At 42.7% G+C, this 18,021-nt stretch overlaps 1 protein-coding gene across 5 annotated transcripts in view; it reads right to left on the bottom strand.

Annotated features, from left to right (window-relative positions):
• The window catches only part of PDZD2 (PDZ domain containing 2), a 414,864-nt gene that overhangs the window by 223,858 nt on the left and 172,985 nt on the right, over positions 1-18,021 (bottom strand). The gene's annotated exons all lie outside the window — the stretch shown is intronic.

Below are 18,021 nucleotides of genomic sequence, written 5' to 3'. Positions count from 1 at the left end.
GAGGCAGCGCTATGGGCATCTAGCGGATAGACACCAGCGATACTGCCAAACATCCTACAAAGCGTGGGGCAGACCGCCACAATAAAGGATTATCCATCCAAAATATCAGTAGCAAGAGTGCCAAGGTTGAGACACTGCTGCAAGCTATTAAAAATGTATCAAAAATAAAGGTTTCCATTCTCTTCCGTTTCCTTATTTTTCACAATACTGTGCTTATTGGAGGTATTCAGTAAATCTTTGTTGAGTAAACCTTTGGCTAAATGGGTAAGTGAGTATAGGAGTTCTAAGATACTTCACTGAAAACACTTGAGAGTGTGGTCTTTTCATGGCAGAGGTTCTGGTTGGAGAAGGAAATGGCAACCCACTCCCGTATTCTTGCCTGGAGAATCCCATGGACAGAGGAGCCTGGCGGGCTTACAGCCCATGGGGTCACAAGTGTTGGACACGACTTAGCAACTGAACCACCACAATTAATCTGGAACCAGAACCTTCAAATATCCACGCCCAATGAAAGGAATTCTGAAATAGACTCAATATAATACTGGGGTCTGAGCCCAATGAAAGTGATGTTAAATTTTGTCCTAGGAGAGGTAGAGGACTAAAACAAAGGTCAGCTCCTTCTCACTGGTGGCTTCCCAAGGGACTTAGCTATTAGTCTACAAATCTCCTTCATCCAATTCTATTCTCCACCCTAAAGATACAGTGTAACAGCCAGAGACCATGGAAGAATTTATTCAGCTCTCTACCCTATTCAGTCACCCACCCTACCTACAACCCAATCAAGTGAACTTTCATCCAGAACATGGACTGCAAAACACAGTGGAAGCAAAAAGGACATGTGGTCATTACTTGAAACTTTCAACAGGTTCAGTAAGATTGGTTGCAAGAACCGGAAACCCAAGAATAAAAGCCTACATTCTGGGATATAGCATAAATCACATTAACACAAACCGAAAATCCAAAAGATTCTTCTATCTCCCATTCTGCAGACTGAGTGCTTAAGAATTTAAGAATTCTTCATTTTTTACAGTCAGAATCCATGAATGATTTTTTTGTGTGACTGTATATGAGACAATCTAAAACTTAACTTGAATTTCTAGTCATCTTTAAGCTTAAGTACCTGGACCAAATTACCTGCCTGGAACTATAAGAGCAAGATAGGTTCTTTCTTGCCTTGGGCGCCTGAACATATCTAAGCTGGGATTGTCCTTTGCAGTCTAACCACCTTCTGGATTCACCTTTAACCAACTCCTACTCACCTCTCCAGACATCACCTGCTGGGTTCCCACTCTGCCCCTCCCCTGGAATACACTTGAGGCCATCTTGGCAGCTTCAATAGCATCTCCACTGCCCATTTACTTGTCTGATTACCCTTATAGACTGTAGCCTTGTTTACTATTTTATTCCCAGACCCTAGCACTGTGTCTGGCACATACAAGTGCCCAACAAATAGTTGTTGAATGAATGAGTATAACACATTCATTCCAAAAATTGCTTGTTGAGTGCCTACTATGAATTGGATATTGGTTTAGGCACTGGGAAAACCACTATTACTATCTTAGTACTAACAACAATAAAAACTATCGTAGCTAATGTTTATTGGGCATTTACTATGTTCCAGGGATCCTGCCAAGATTTTCTCTGTTCTCTTTTAATCCTCCCCCTCATACCCACATGGCAGATACTATTATTTTTCCCACTGTACAAATGAAAAAAAATGCCAAGCCACTCCTATGGACCTTAATGTGAAAAAAATCTTTGACGTTTAAGTTCCTCCCAGTTTATTTACATGGGCTTAATTCACATCAACTAAGAAAAGCTAACCTGTAAATTCACTCAGGAGTTTTGCTGATGTCTGTCCCTTGCCTGTTCCTATCCATTCTTTATATCATCTGAGATTTATTTTAAAATATTTTGATATAGGCTATCAAGTGATGACAATAGTAATCTACACTCCAGAAGCCATGAGCTGACGTTTGAAGGGTACTTATCAGAGTGCACCCAGCAGCACACATCTGAAATATCACTACCTAAATCTGTAGCTGAAGGTTCTGTAGTTACTGGAGGTTAGAAATACTGTTTTCCATCTGTAGAATGAGATAAGTTGGTTAGAAAGGTTCGTACAGATACCTCCGTCTTTGCCTGCTGAGCTGGAAGAATGCAGGGGGTACTTCTTCATCAGTGAGACTCCATGTGTGTGGGGTCCCCCAGTTAATGGAGGATTCTGTCACTGGGTCTGATGATAAAGTCAAGTGATTCTAAAGTCAGAGGACTACGGCAGGCCCTTCAGAGTGAGCCTGCTACGAGGGGCCCATTGGAGCACCTACAAGAACAGCGAGGGAGATGCTGCCAAACTTAATACAAGCAGGCAGTGGGGCTATTTCCACACTTTCTTGCTAATACCCACTCTACCTGTGGCAGGAGGCAAGGACTTGCTCCCATGGCATCTACCACCTGGCCCTGAAACCTTAGTGTTCTCAGCCTTTCCTGATCATCAGAGGCTACTGATGTTTAACAAGAGAATCGGATGATGTTAAGCACCAATTTCCTCAGGCAACACACATTTCCCTACCTTGGTCTCTTGGGGAAAACCAGTTCATCTTCCAACACTAATCTTCCAAAACAGGGGACATATATTTGATCCCTGGTCTGGGAAGATCCCATGATCTTAGTTTTCTGAATGTTGAGCTTTAAGCCAACTTTTTCACTCTCCTCTTTCACTTTCTTCAAGAGGCTTTTTAGTTCCTCTTCACTTTCTGCCATAAGGGTGGTGTCATCTGCATATCTGAGGTTATGGATATTTCTCCCGGCAATCTTGATTCCAGCTTGTGCTTCTTCCAGCCCAGCGTTTCTCATGATGTACTCTGCATAGAAGTTAAATAAGCAGGATGACAATATACAGCCTTGACATACTTCTTTTCCTGTTTGGAATCAGTCTGTTGTTCCATGTCCAGTTCTAACTGTTGCTTCCTGACCTGCATACAGGTTTCTCAAGAGGCAGGTTAGGTGGTCTGGTATTCCCATCTCTTTCAGAATTTTCCACAGTTTATTGTGATCCACACAGTCAAAGGCTTTGGCATAGTCAATAAAGCAGAAATAGATGTTTTTCTGGAACTCTATTGCTTTTTCCATGATCCAGCGGATGTTGGCAATTTGATCTCTGGTTCCTCTGCCTTTTCTAAAACCTGCTTGAACATCTGGAAGTTCGTGGTTCACATATTGCTGAAGCCTGGCTTGGAGAATTTTGAGCATTACTAGCGTGTGAGATGAGTGCAACTGTGCGGTAGTTTGAGCATTCTTTGGCATTGCCTTTCTTTGGGATTGGAATGAAGACTGACCTTTTCCAGTCCTGTGGCCACTGCTGAGTTTTTCAAATTTGCTGGCATATTGAATGCAGCACTTTCACAGCATCATCTTTCAGGATTTGAAATAGCTCAACTGGAATTCCATCACCTCCACTAGCTTTGTTTGTAGTGATGCTTTCTAAGGCCCACTTGACTTCACATTCCAGGATATCTGGCTCTAAGTGAGTGATCACACCATCGTGATTATCTGGGTCATGAGGATCTTTTTTGTACAGTTCTTCTGTGTATTCTTGCCACCTTTTCTTAACATCTTCTGCTTCTGTTTGGTTCATACCATTTCTGTTCTTTATCGAGCCCATCTTTGCATGAAATGTTCTCTTGGTATCTCTAATTTTCTTGAAGAGATCTCTAGTCTTTCCTATTCTGTTGTTTTCCTCTATTTCTTTGCATTGATCGCTGAGGAAGGCTTCCTTATCTCTCCTTGCTATTCTTTGGAACTCTGCATTCAGATGCTCATATCTTTCCTTTTCTCCTTTGCTTTTCACTTTTCTTCTTTTCACAGCTACTTGTAAGGCCTCCTTAGACAGCCATTTTGCTTTTTTGCATTTCTTTTCCATGGGGATGGTCTTGGTCCCTGTCTCCTGTCCAATGTCACAAACCTCCGTCCATAGTTCATCAGGCACTCTATCTATCAGATCTAGTCCCTTAAATCTATTTCTCACTTCCACTGTATATTCATAAGGGATTTGATTTAGGTCATATCTGAATGGTCTAGTGGTTTTCCCTACTTTCTTCAATTTAAGTCTGAATTTGGCAATAAGGAGTTCATGATCTGAGCCACAGTCAGCTCCTGGTCTTGCTTTTGCTAACTGTATACAGCTTCTCCATCTTTGGCTGCAAAGAATATAATCAATCTGATTTCGGTGTTGACCATCTGGTGATGTCCATGTGTAGAGCCTTCTCTTGTGTTGTTGGAAGAGGGTGTTTCCTATGACCAGTGTGTTCTCTTGGCAAAACTCTATTAGCCTTTGCCCTGCTTCATTCTGTGCTCCAAGGCCAAATTTGCCAGTTACTCCAGGTGTTTCTTGACTTCCTACTTTTGCATTCCAGTCCCCTAGAATGAAAAGGACATCTTTTTTGGGTGTTAGTTCTAAAAGGTCTTGTAGGTCTTCATAGAACTATTTAACTTCAGCTTCTTCAGTGTTACTGGTTGGGGCATAGGCTTGGATTACTGTGATATAGATGGGGAAACAGTGGAAACAGTGTCAGACTTTATTTTTTTTGGCTCTAAAATCACTGCAGATGGTGATTGCCGTCATGAAATTAAAAGACGCTTACTCCTTGGAAGGAAAGTTATGACCAACCTAGATAGCATATTAAAAAGCAGAGGCATTACTTTGCCAACAAAGGTCTGTCTAGTCAAGGCTATGGTTTTTCCAGTAGTCATGTATGGATGTGAGAGTTGGACTGTGAAGAAAGCTGATCGCCAAAGAATTGATGCTTTTGAACTGTGGTGTTGGAGAAGACTCTTGAGAGCCCTTTGGACTGCAAGGAGATCCAACCAGTCCCTTCTAAAGGAGATCAATCCTGGGTGTTCATTGGAAGGACTGATGCTAAAGCTGAAACTCCAATACTTTGGCCACCTCATGCGGAGAGTTGACTCATTGGAAAAGACCCTGATGCTGGGAAGGATTGGGAGCAGGAGGAGAAGGGGATGACAGAGGATGAGATGGCTGGATGGCATCACCGACTCGATGGACATGAGGCTGAATGAACTCCAGGAGTTGGTGATAGACAGGGAGGCCTGGCGTGCTGCGATTCATGGGGTTGCAAACAGTCAGACATGACTGAGCGACTAAACTGAACTGGGAAGATCCCACATGCCAAGGAACAATAAGCCTGTGTGCCACAACTGCTGAGCTCGTGCGCCCTGGGGCCTGTGCTCACATCAAGAGAAGCCACTGCGATGAGGAGCCTGCACACTGCAGTGAAGAGTAGACCCCAGTCACTGCAACTAGAGAAAGCCTGAGTGCAGCAACAAAGACCTAGTCGGTCCAATAAATAAATCATTTAAAAAAAGGGAAAACTACTGTGATGGCTCTGTTGATAACTCTTCTCCCCTTAGGAATGCTGAGGAAACCCCAAGTTGCCTGCATGTGGCAGAGATCCTTTTGATAGACCCCCAATCATTAAAGATAATCTGGACAAGTCTCTTCGTAAACCCTGAAAAAGTCTAATTTAGCAAACAACTTTACTTTAGGATATGACTTATTGAGCAAAGGGCCACACTAGGTGCTGAGAAAACATAAGCAGCACTGACCATGGGCCCAGTGAGTTTAGAGATGGCCACAGGACAAATAAAGCAACAGGTGGGGACTTCCTAGAGGTCCAGTGGTTAAGAATCTGCCTTCCAGTGCAGGGCATGCGAGTTCAATCCTGGTTGACAAACTAAACCTGCACAGTGCAATAAAGATGCAGCGCAGCCAAAATTTTTGAAAAAGAAAAGCAACAGGCGTTAGTTACAGTGAAGTGTGGAGCAACTGCTAAGTCCATCAGGGACACCTAATTAGACCTGGAAGGTCAGCGAAGGCTTCCAGAACACGTGGCTGGAAGCTGAGCCCCTGAGGATGCGCAGGCATTAGCACAATGAAGAAAAGACTCCAGGAAGAGGAAGTGCCAAGTGCAAAAGTCCAGCGCGCAGACAGGGGCTCTTGTGCTGTGAGGATGCAAAAGTTCAACATGGCTGCAAGTAGGGTTGGCTGGAAGCAGAGTGAAACTGAAAGCTACTAACGTAGCTCAGTCGTGTGGGACTCTTTGCAACCCCATGGACTGTAGCCCATCAGGCTCCTCTGTCCATGGAATTTTCCAGGCAAGAATACTGGAGTGGTTAGCCATTCCCTTCACCAAGGGACCTTCCCAACACCAGGGATTGAACCTAGGTCTCCTGCATTGGCAGGCAGATTCTTTACCACTGAGCCACTAGAGAAGTCCAGGGCAGGCAGAGTGAGGAGAAACTGGGCTTTGTGAGGCAGCAGCTTGGGCTTCATTCTTAAGAGGCTTTTAGCAGAGGAATGCATGAACAGATTTCCATGTCGGAATGATCACACTGGCTCCAGGGAGGCCAGCGGAATGGAGGCATGGAGACGGGTGAGGAATCCAGGCAGGACAAGATGGCGCCTGGCCTCCGGAGTCTCTGTAGGCCCACACTTACCCTGTCTCTCAGATAAAACTCCAGCATGGCTCTGTTAACCGCTCTCTGCCACTGCTAGACTGTCAGTCCCTTGAGTACAGAAACTGGAATTTACTCATCTCTGGAGCCTTAGTGCTCCCAGGTGATAAAGCTCTCAGTAAAGGGTTGGTGGTGCTTGTTGAAGAACAGAATTCCTTAATTACAAAAATGATTTCCCTGATTCCTCATCACCAGACCCCCACCACCACCCCGTCGCTGCTGTGGCTGCCTGCACAAACCTCCTCAGCAACTACTGTACTTTTTTACATTTGGTCCCTCCAAGGTGTAGGCTGACTCTCACTTTACTTCTTCAAGCATTAGACTTTGATTTTTCAGTCTTCACAGCCTTCAAAACATCTTACGCTGCCCTCTTCACTCACTACAGCCTAGCTCATCCCGCCACTCCATCCAGTCAAGGCTTCACACAAGTTGGGCTTAAAGTGCCCCTCCCCTACCATCTTGAAAGTTTCCCAGGTGTAAGTTCACTTATGTGGAGCAGCTACTCCCTTCCATATGATTTCCTAAATCCATCTCATTATTTAAGTATAAAAATAAAACAGTCCCACCCTCTGCAAGAAGCATTCATGAACTTCCGGCTAACCTGGTAGAGAATTCCATCCAGCCTTAATCCCATTAATGTGTATTCCTGTCAGCTGCATATGACTTGATGTTTTCCCTTTAGGGACATAGTAGAAAATCCTTGTGTCTACCTCCCTTGCCTGTACCGTCAAGCTCCTACTCCAGTTCCCCTTGCCCTGATTCCTTGACCAGCCAAAGTTCCCTGGACTTGTTCCAGGCCACAGGGGTCTTCTATTTTGACCTGTTTGCAAGAACTCAGGCTTGACCAGGACAAACTCAGAAGCAGAAAACTCACTGTAGCCACTTCCCACCTCCAGGCCTGGGCCATACCTTACCCTGGCCCACTGGGTTCCCATCAGTGAGCACTGTGTTACCCAGAAGGGCTTCTTTAGACACTCTATGTGTGTGCGCAGTCACTCAGAAGTGTTCAGCTCTTTACAACCCCATGGACTATAGCCCACCAGGTTACTTTGGCCGTGGGATTTTCCAGGCAAGAATACCAGAGTGGGTTGCCATTACGAACTCTGGGAGACATTCCCGACCCAGGCATTGAACCTGAGTCTCCTGTGTCTCCTGCATTGGCAGGTGGGTTCTTTACCACTGCGCCACCTGGGAAGCCCACAGACACTCTAGTGGAATTAAAATGGGTAGTATCCTAGAGATATTCCCTCTCCCCGGATGCCTTCATCTACTTGGGACTGGTGCCTTTCCTTCTATATGTTTGTGCTAATGTCACCAGACACAACACAGGAGACCCAGTAAAATTAGAATTTTAGGTGAAAAATGGGTACTTCTTTAGTAATTATTCCCAAATATTGGGAATATTTGGGAATAAATATAAAGTTAAATAAAACTTTAATTTTAATTTGACAACTTAGTTTGTACTTGCTACTCAGTTTTTAGAAAAACTGAAAATCGTATCTACTCTTAATAGGCAAATAATTATGCAGAAAACGAAACACATGTACATTATTAAAACTTGGAACTCTTGAAAATATCCTCTATGTTCTCTGTCTCTCACTCTCATGGACATCTCTTACAAGGACAGGTTTGCAAACATCTTTATAGCTCACTTGAAGTCCCTTGTCTCTGCCCAACCTTCCTTGCTCAGTTTATAATTCTCTTCCCATGATCACTCTTTGCATCATTAAGTTCAGCCATTTTGACCCTTCTTCCGTTCCCAAGCAATTACCATTCAATCGAGGGCTTCAACTTGACTCGCTCTGTCTTATGATGACATATCAAAACATCTCCTCTTTACAAGTCAGCGAACCACATGAAGGAAACACTGAATGACTAGCAAGTAGTTCCCTGAGTCTTAAAAATTGACCTCAAGGATCAGATTCCTCTTCCTAACTGTCCCATGCTCTCTAACTCTAGGAAATCCATCCAGCAAAGCAACTCCAGGACCCCAATCCTAGTTCTGGTCTGGTCTACCATTGCTCTCCATTAGCCAGAGAAGTTCCTAGTTGGGAAAAGCAAGGTATCAGATAAAACCCTGAACAATTTTCTCACACATGAATAAACTGGATTCCTCCCAGAGTCCCAGAGGACATCTTAATCGTGTTGTTTACAAAGCCATGATGTTTATTAAATGGTGCCACAAAAAGGGCACATTTAGCATTACTCCAGGAGTGGAGAGTTTAACCATTCATAAATGTATGTCTAGGGAAAAGGACATGAAGAGGAGTTATACCTTTGAATTAGTTTCCAGTTTGCACAGAGAGTAATTGGGATTGCGAGAGACTGTGGATAAAACTCAGAGAGGGAACCAGAGTAGTAGTCAAGATCTGATGAGAACATTGGGGTACATGTTTCTTTCTGAATTGTGGTTTTTTCCTGGGTAGATGTCCAGGGGTGGGATTACTGGGTCATGTCATAGGTCTATTTTTAATTTTTTTTAAAGGACTCTCCATACTGTTCTCCATAGTGGCAGTACCAATATACATTCCCATCAACAGTGCAAGAGGATTCCCTTTTCTCCACACCCTCTCCAGCATTTATCATTTGTAGATTTTTTGGTGATACACTGCTGCTGCTAAGTCACTTCAGTCGTGTCCAACTCTGTGCGACCCCATAGACGGCAGCCCACCAGGCTCCCCCGTTCCTGGGATTCTCCAGGCAAGAACACTGGAGTGGGTTGCCATTTCCTTCTCCAGGTGATACACTAGTACGTGTAAAATAGATAAATAGTGGGAAGCTGCTGTATAGCACAGGGAGCTCAGCTCTGTGCTCTGTGCTGATCTAGAGGGGTGGGAGGGAGGGGATATATGTATGCATATAGCTGATTCACTTCGTTGTACAGCAGAAATTAACACAATGTTGTATAGGAATTATACGCCAATTAAAAAATAAAAATAGATCTTAAAAGAATATGATAAGACCTGGATGGTCCCCAGGTGGGCTGGTTAGGAAGGAAGGATATTAGTGAGATCAAGAAAGATTTATTAATATATCAGAGGGAAAAAACATTTTGAATTACCAGATGATCATCACCAAAGAGAGCCATGGTGGTAGAGAGGCAGATGATGTCATTGCTATTTACAATTTCCATCATATACTAGGATTCTGGTCTGTTTCCTCTATCACTTCATCCTCATGAGAAAGGTAAGATAGATAATTATTATACCATCTTCAACTCCAAAGGAAAAGAAAGTGATGAGAAGGATTTAGGAACTTCAAGGGACACAGGTTTCCTGACTTCTGGTCCAGGGTGCCTTGCATGATGAGCAGGTAGTTGTTACTGTGTTAGAACCAGCTCGGCCCTGGCCAAGAAGTTGCTTTCAGACTTATTTCAGTACTTCTGGAAGGATGTGCTGGGATTTCAGAGGCTGTGTCATAGTGAGCAGCCCAGGAAGAAAAACGGACCTGGGTTTGGATCCTGGCTCTTCTTTGCCAGCCTGGACTCTCTCATTTGGGTATAATGACGGCCATGGAGAAGTGCTGTGAGCAATCACTGAGCTGACGTGTGTGGAGTGCTGGCACAGAGCTGCAGTAAGCACAGACATTATTATTAACAGTGACTCTAACTGTGGGTTCAGGAATCTAACCTGTGTTCACATCTATGCAAGTCTTCACTAAGGTAGAGATGAAATTGATGAGAACTGGCAGTTTTTCAGAGCTACCAAAAGGCTGGTGGTGTTGCATGTTTTCTGAAGTGACAAGAGAAAGTTACAAGCTAATGATGGCTCCCATCTGTTGACTGCTCATGGTGTCAGACACTGTCATAAGCCCTTTACATGACATCCTCATTTACTCTCCTATCATCCTAGAAATCAGGAATTGTTCTTTACCTCAGTTTGTAGTCAGGGAAACCTTGGTTTAGCTGAATATGCTTCTTCTTCTTCTAGGCCTGCGTTTGGGGCCCATTTGCTGGCACAGTCCCCAGCCCTCTCTGGGTCTAGAGTCCTGTTCCTTTGATGTTGTTAACCCATAGACAGTTAATTATGGATCACTACTATCTACACTGAACTCCAGGAGTTGGTGATGGACAGGGAGGCCTGGCATGCTGTGATTCATGGGGTCGCGGAGAGTCGGACACGACTGAGCGACTGAACTGAACTCATTTCATAAGAGATAGGATCAGGATTCATTAAGTTTACGCTCTTAAATAGACACAAGTAACCCAACCAAACCATTCTTTGTAGGGGTGTGTGTGTGCGTGCATGCATGTGTGCATTGGTGCTCATGCTTTCAGAAGAAAATGCCTCAAGTATTAGCAGTATATACCTCCAGGTAGTATGATTACAGGTGGTCACTTTCTTCTTTTTGCCTTGATGAACTGTGTATGCACTGTTCTTATCGTTTAAAATATTTCATTTTGTATAAAACAGGTGCACAGGGAACTCTACTTAATGCACTGTGGTGACCTGAATGGGAAGGAAGTCCAAAAGGGATGGGATACAAGTATATGTGTGGCTGATTCATTTTGCTGTACAGCAGAAACTAACACAACATTATAAAGCAACTGTACTCCAATAACAATTAATTTTAAAAATAAATGTTTTTCATTTTGACAACAAATACAAACTTTGCAAATCAAAACAAGGCTTCAAAAATATAATGAAAATGACTACACCTTGGACACATATTGGGGGAGGAAAGCTCTAAATAGGCACGGCATTTTCAGGGTCCATTGTAATTAAACTTACAAGGTTTTTTTTTCAGTCAAAGAAAAGTGAAAAGCAAGTGAAAGTTGCTCAGTCATGTCTGACTCTGCGACCCCATGGACTATACAGTCCATGAATTCTCCAGGCCAGAATACTGGAGTGGGTAGCCTTTCCTTTCTCCAGGGGATCTTTGCAATCCAGGGATCAAACCCAGGTCTCCCACATTGCAGATAGATTCTTTACCAGCTGAGCCACCAGGGAAGCCCAAGAATACTGGAGTAAGTAGCCCATCCCTTCTCCAGCAGATCTTCCCAACCCAGGAATCGAATCGGGGTTTCCTCCATTGCAGGCAGGTTGTTTACTAACTGAGCTATCAGTCAAAGAAGCTTTCACAATAAAATAAACTTCTTGAAAATAAAAATTACATTCCTCTTTGCCACCTAAAAGCTCAGATTCCATAAGTCCTGGCTTTTGGGCAGAAGATCTGAGTTCTAAATCTTAAATCTCTTTATGATCTGAGCATCAACAATAATCCAAAGATTTTTCAATTATTTACTCTAGAACACCATCAACGAGTTCTTAAGTCTGTTTTGCTTTACTACATTTTCTTTTTGCATGACGATTTATAACTTAAGAGCAAACCCCCTTTCTTCTCCGGTCATTACTAAGGATAACATGATGAAAGATCCCCAAAGCAAACATTCATCTTTCTGTTTGCTCTGAACTCTGAAGCCTTCTTCCAGAGAACTACGGTGATAAATTAAAGCTCTGTACCCCCTGAAAACAGAGCTAGTCCTCAAGGATGACCTCGGTGGGGGAGGAAAGGAATTAAAAGCAAATTGAAGGAACTCAAACATCATGACCTTTTCCTGTTTTCCTGCTGCTGGCAATAGCGCAGGAGATGTGAGAGAGCTGGTCTGCCAGTCCTCTAGAGCTGGGGCCCAGTCCTGGGTGAGAGATCCTGAGGGGCGAGGAGGTCCCCCAGGTCATGTGATCATGTGACCTGGAGGGAGATATTTCATCTAGTGGGCTTATGCTTTCCCATCTTCAAAAGGAGTGTTTCAGACCAGTGCAGCATGAGGAAAGTACAACGAAGACATGGTTAGTCTGGATTTTGAGGGGAGGGTCCAGGGATATGAATTCTGCTTGAAAACTCATTAGATATTGTTATTACAATATGTATTATATAGATTTTTATTTGGGGGGAATTAACTAAAATATACCTTTCCTCTTCTTTCAAAAGTGAATTAATTCACATAGTTTATTTTAATAATCCTGGGTAGACTGGCCATCTTTTTCTAAATGGAATTCCTAGAGGTGATCAGAAAATCCTTTGCCCATCCTTCTACTTTGGTCATTAGAGCACTACCTTGGTGGGAGAGAGAAAGGAGGATTTTAGATTGCGTTGTGCAAATTTTCAAAAATCATGTTTGTTTTGTTTTTATAAAAACATTACTATTTGTTTATGGAGAAAAGACTGAAACAAGCTTCCACAAACACCACCAGGTTGCTATTTTTTGTAAGGATACATTTCAATCTATTCTAAAACATGTAAGTCAGATTGGTAAATTGGGAATACCAATATAGTACGCCTTTTTGCATGCACAGCAAATTAAAAAAGTACATAACATAGAATGCTTCTATCTATTTTCAGGTGGACAATTATGGAAATTCCAAATCTGGGTTCACTGCGGTTTAAGACTACATTCTCAATCACTGATGCCACTGCCACAAATAATGGGACTGATTCAGGTTACACAAACCTGAGACTTTCATCTTAAGAAGCAATATTTATCTTTTTCAACAAACATATACTGAGCTTTCATTATGTCTTAGGTGTTGAGCTAATCAGAGATGCCTACCCAACCCAAATCATGAAGCTCTGGCTGTTTTTCAGTGCTGTTGATGAAACACTAAATATCAGATTTAAAATCACTGAAGGAGATGATGAGCTATCTGCAAGTTCCCTAGATGAACTTCACCCCTTAGTCAGTAAGGCAATTTCCTTGGGCTAAAAGATAAACTTTTAGAAACATTAAATAGAGCAGCACAGAGAAGAATAAAGAACTTGCAAAGGCCTCATGCTATAACAACTGCACCAGCGATGCCCACAAGTCAGAGCCCACCATCCTACTGCGTTTCCTTTGGCCTGTGTACACTGGACAGACTCCAGCATAGAAATGACTTGAATTGTGTTGCTCTAAATCATAACACGGACAGTGTACTTTCTTTGTCTCAAAAGCAACTGAGACCTGACTGGGCTATCAGAGTTATGAAATACCAACAGATAGCTCTGAAGAAGGCAATGGCAAGCCACTCCAGTACTATTGCCTAGAAAATCCCATGGATGGAGGAGCCTGGTAGGCTGCAGTCGGACACGACTGAGCGACTTCACTTTCACACATTGGAGAAGGAAATGGCAACCCACTCCAGTGTTCTTGCCTGGAGAATCCCAGGGACGGGGCAGCCTGGTGGGCTGCCTTCTATGGGGTCACACAGAATCGGACACGACTAAAGTGACTTAGCAGCAGCAGCAGTAGCAGCTCTGAAGAGCAAAGATTCCTGGAGAGTTGAGGTTTGTTTTTGTTTTTTAATCACTGCTTACTTAAGACAACTAGTAACAGATTGAAATAAATCTCATAAAGATCTATTTCCAAGTCACTGAACTATTATTTTTCTCCACAAGCTGAGGTCACTCATCAGTTTTTAGGCTTGAAATGTCAAAAAAGAAAAAAACCAAAAAAATCAGAAATGAGGAAAATGTTCTGAGGAGCAGCCACGCAGATGTCACCAAGTCACAACTTACAGTCATTTCTCTGCCTTCTATTGCAGAGTTGAAAAAATTTTTAAAGGATGTCCATAAATTCAAGAAATGTTCTGTCACTTCATCTTTGATGCCTTGTTGTCATGAAATCAGCCTTGTTAGACTCCAGGAACCCCTTTTAAGCTCAAGCTTTAACTTAAGAGGTGTATTAGTTAAAAACAGAGAATATAAGCATGTCCTATTCCCCATCTTCAGACTTGGCAACCAGTGACTAGCAACAGAGGAAGGGATACAGTTGCTCTAACTCAGTGGTCCCCAACCTTTATGGCACCAGGGACCGATTTCATGGAAGATAGTTTTTTCACAGATGGGGCAAGGTCAGTGGAGGGGGGGATGGCTTTGGGATGATTCAAATGGATTACATTTATTGTGCACTTTATTTCTATTATTATTAACAACATGAGCTCCACCTTAGATCATCAGGCATTAGATTTCAGAGATTGGGAGCCCCTGCTCTAACTGGTCACATTCTTCTCCAGACCTGGAGACACCAGAAGAGGAGTCAACAGATAGAAGGAGTTTTTTTCAGGTATTTTCTCCTCCTAGCATCAAAATTTGGCCTAGCTTCTGGTGCTTTTTGTTCCCGAAGTTACTTCATATTAAATGGAATTTATAATCCAGGAAAATGTCCTATAAATGTCCAACATGGCATCAAATTCTGCATCAGAGGCAGGATAGGTAGACACCCCAAAAACCTCTCCTCTTTGGGGCAGCCCTCATCTCTGGTCAAGGTTGCAGCCAGCTAGCTAACCTGGCTTCCCCCTGCCCCATGGGGCTCAACTGGCATCAGGCACCCATTGACAGGTTCAGGGGGTGCCTCATGCATCACTACCATGGCCACAGCCCCCGCTAGGTGAGGCTGTGTGCAGTCTAGCCTCATGGACCCTCTAGCAGCTTCCACATCAGCTCTTCCTGGCTGCCGTTCATCTGGAGGTTTGTTAAGCTTCGCAGGTGATGGTGGTGAAGCAACAACAACATTCTAGTTTGGTGCTACCCTCAAGGTCTAAGTTGAAGTGTTCATCAGATTGTCTCAGCACACACAGCAATGACACCCTTCAGGAGAAAAGAAAGCAAGCCCTGTTGCTACAGTCTCCACAGGAGACTCTAGAGGGCCCAGGAAATTGGAACAAATCCACATTTCTCTGTCCACCTTTGTTTCTAGTGGTCACTTTCAGTTATCGTCAACAAGGCTCTTAACCTTTCAGTGAATTCTGGGAGGAAACCAAGTCAGCTGACCCTTGAATGACACAGGTTTGAACTGTGAGGGTCCGCTTACACATGGGTGTTTTTCTCTAGTAAGTACTCCAGTACTCGGGCTTCCTAGGTAGCGCGAGTGGTAAAGAACCTGCCTACCAATGCCAGTGCAGGAGATGTAACAGACACAGGTTTGATCCCTGGGTCAGGAAGATCCCCTAGAGAAGTGAATGGCAACCCACTCCAGTACTGGCTTGGAGAATTCAATGGACAGAGGAACCTTGTGGGCTACAGTCCACAGGGTCACAAGGAGTCAGACATGACTGATGCAACCTACTCCACATGCACTCCGGTACTAGTGGAGTGATCCCTGGTTGGCTGAATCCATGGGATGCAGAACCGTGGATACAGGAGAACAGCATACAGATTTCCTACTGCTCAGAGGGTTGACACCCCTAACTTCTGCACTGTTTTAAGGATCAGTTGTACTCACCACACTTTATTTATCCATTCATCCATCAGTAAGTGAGTTGTTTCCACCTTTTGGCTGTTAAAATAATGCTGTGACAAACACTGATGTGCAAATATCTTTCAAATCCTCCTTTCAATTCTTTGGGTATATACCTAGAAATGAAGTTGCCAGTTTATGTGCTAATTACGTTTACACTTTATCATGAACCATCATACTGCTTTGCATTTTTTATTTTACTCACAGCTCACAGTAAAAAGTTAAAGAGAAGATATGAAACAATATATAAGGATATATTCGTTTGGACTCTGGAAACTTTGGCCTCTGTTCTCTAAAGCACTCTTGTCTTCTGCTATGATGAAAAATTCCTTATAAAGACAGAATTGTATTTTAATCATTTTTATTAGTTATTGCAAGTCCTTTATCTTCGTCCAACTTTTTCACTCAGTTTACAAGTTTTCCCAGGCTTGGTTATTCTTTGTATCAAGTTCAACCAACTTGACCCCTTTTTACTTCCCAAGCAATTACTCTTAAACATCAAATCACTGTGATTTACTGCATCTTGTTTTATCCTTCATCAGAACATCTCATTTTCTGCTGGCTAATGATCCATGATCAGGAAAAACCACCTAAAGGGAGCTGGGTCCCCAGCACCTCATAAATTGGTCAGGAAAAGAAAAAAAAAAAATCTGCACGGAAGGATAAATTTCCCAAAAGCCTCTGAGAAACTGCTCCTCTAATTTACAAATCAGAAAGTTTGAACATTGTGCAAAATTCCCAGGAAAACCCATCTAACTTTATCTGAAGTGATTCCAGCTTTCCATATTTATGTGGATGATCAAGTGTGTCTATAAAGTCTTGGGAAAAGGGATAGAGGAGAATTACAACCGACACTCCAAGGGGAGGATGGTTGTGATGATAGAAGAATTTCGGGAGGGAGGAGGAGCTTGACAGAGATAAGTGGGTGTCCTAGGTATGCTAATTTTTAAAAATTGAAAACTCAAGTTTAACAAGTAAAATAAGGATGCCATTAGACGAAATGTGTTAAGGGAGTGGTTGGGGAATGAACAATTAGAGTCAAAGAGTTGGAAAAAACCATTATGGTGCTGGAGAGGAAAGCTATCCTATGGTGATTAATACCATTTTACTTTGGTTAAGGGGGTGGGAGGTGTTAGTAACTGGTTAAGAGTGTGAGAGGGCTCTGTAGTACTGGTAAAGTTCTGTTGCTTAATTTGTGTAATGACTAATATAAAAATTCACCAGCTGAACACTTATGATTTGGGTTTTTCTCTTTATATATATTATACTTAAAATTTTTTGGAGAAAGCATTTCTGGAATGATAGAATAAGGACCTCCAGAAATAACTTCCTCCATAAAAACAATAAGACCACTGGAAAAAATTATCAAAAGCAACTTTTTCAGAACTCTGGAAATTAAAGGGTTGAAGGAGTCTGTTGTTCAGCTACCAAGTCGTGGCTGACTCTTTGTGACCCCATGGACTGCAGCATACCTGGCTTCCCTGTCCTTCACTATCTCCTGGAGTTTGCTCAAATTCATGTCCGTTGAGTTAGTGATGCTATCTAACCACTGAAGCAGTCTAAGAAGCACTTATTCAAGAAAAATGGCTGAATCTCAGAAAACACAGTGAGCTTTGTGACATTTTAACTTACACTTTTCCATCTCTTTCTCCCCAGCCCCCACAGCCTTGAAAACCAACAGCCTCACAATTATGGTAGCTGTGGAAACAAACAACCTAGTAGCCCTGGTCAGGGCAAGTTTGGAGGTTTGCCAAAGCCCTGTCCCCAGAGAACTGTCCGTATTGAACAGTCTGATAGCTCTCTGAAAAGCTCCATTTCCAGAACTTAACTTTGATTTGATTCAGAGTTGACTCCCCAAGAACAGCTCTACCCCTAGGTCATTTGTTGAAAAGAATCAGTGGCAATTATTTAACATCTGCAGCTTCCTGAGAAAATATTTGCAAATTATATATTTGACGATAAAAGATTTATATCTAGAATATATAAAGAACTCTTACACTTTAACAACAACAAATAAAGGTAACTGATCCAATTTGAAAAATGAGCAAAGGATTTCAACAGACATTTCCCCAAAGATACACACATGGCCAAAAGCACATGAAAAGGTGCTTAACATCATTAAGTCATCAGGGAATGCAAATCAAAATCACAGTGAAATACCACTTCACACCCATTAGAATGGCTGTAATAATAAAGGTAGACAATTGCAAGTGTTGATGAGAATGTGGAGCAATTAGAACCTTCATGCACTGCTGGTGGGAAGGTAAAATGGT

The sequence above is a fragment of the Moschus berezovskii genome, chromosome 18 (assembly GCF_049115385.1).
Source record: "Moschus berezovskii isolate FMDL1 chromosome 18, NW_MosBer_1.0, whole genome shotgun sequence".
Classification (NCBI taxonomy): Eukaryota; Metazoa; Chordata; class Mammalia; order Artiodactyla; family Moschidae; genus Moschus; species Moschus berezovskii.
The sequence above is the reverse complement of the archived record's forward strand: the minus strand, read 5'-3'. Positions and strand labels throughout refer to the sequence as shown.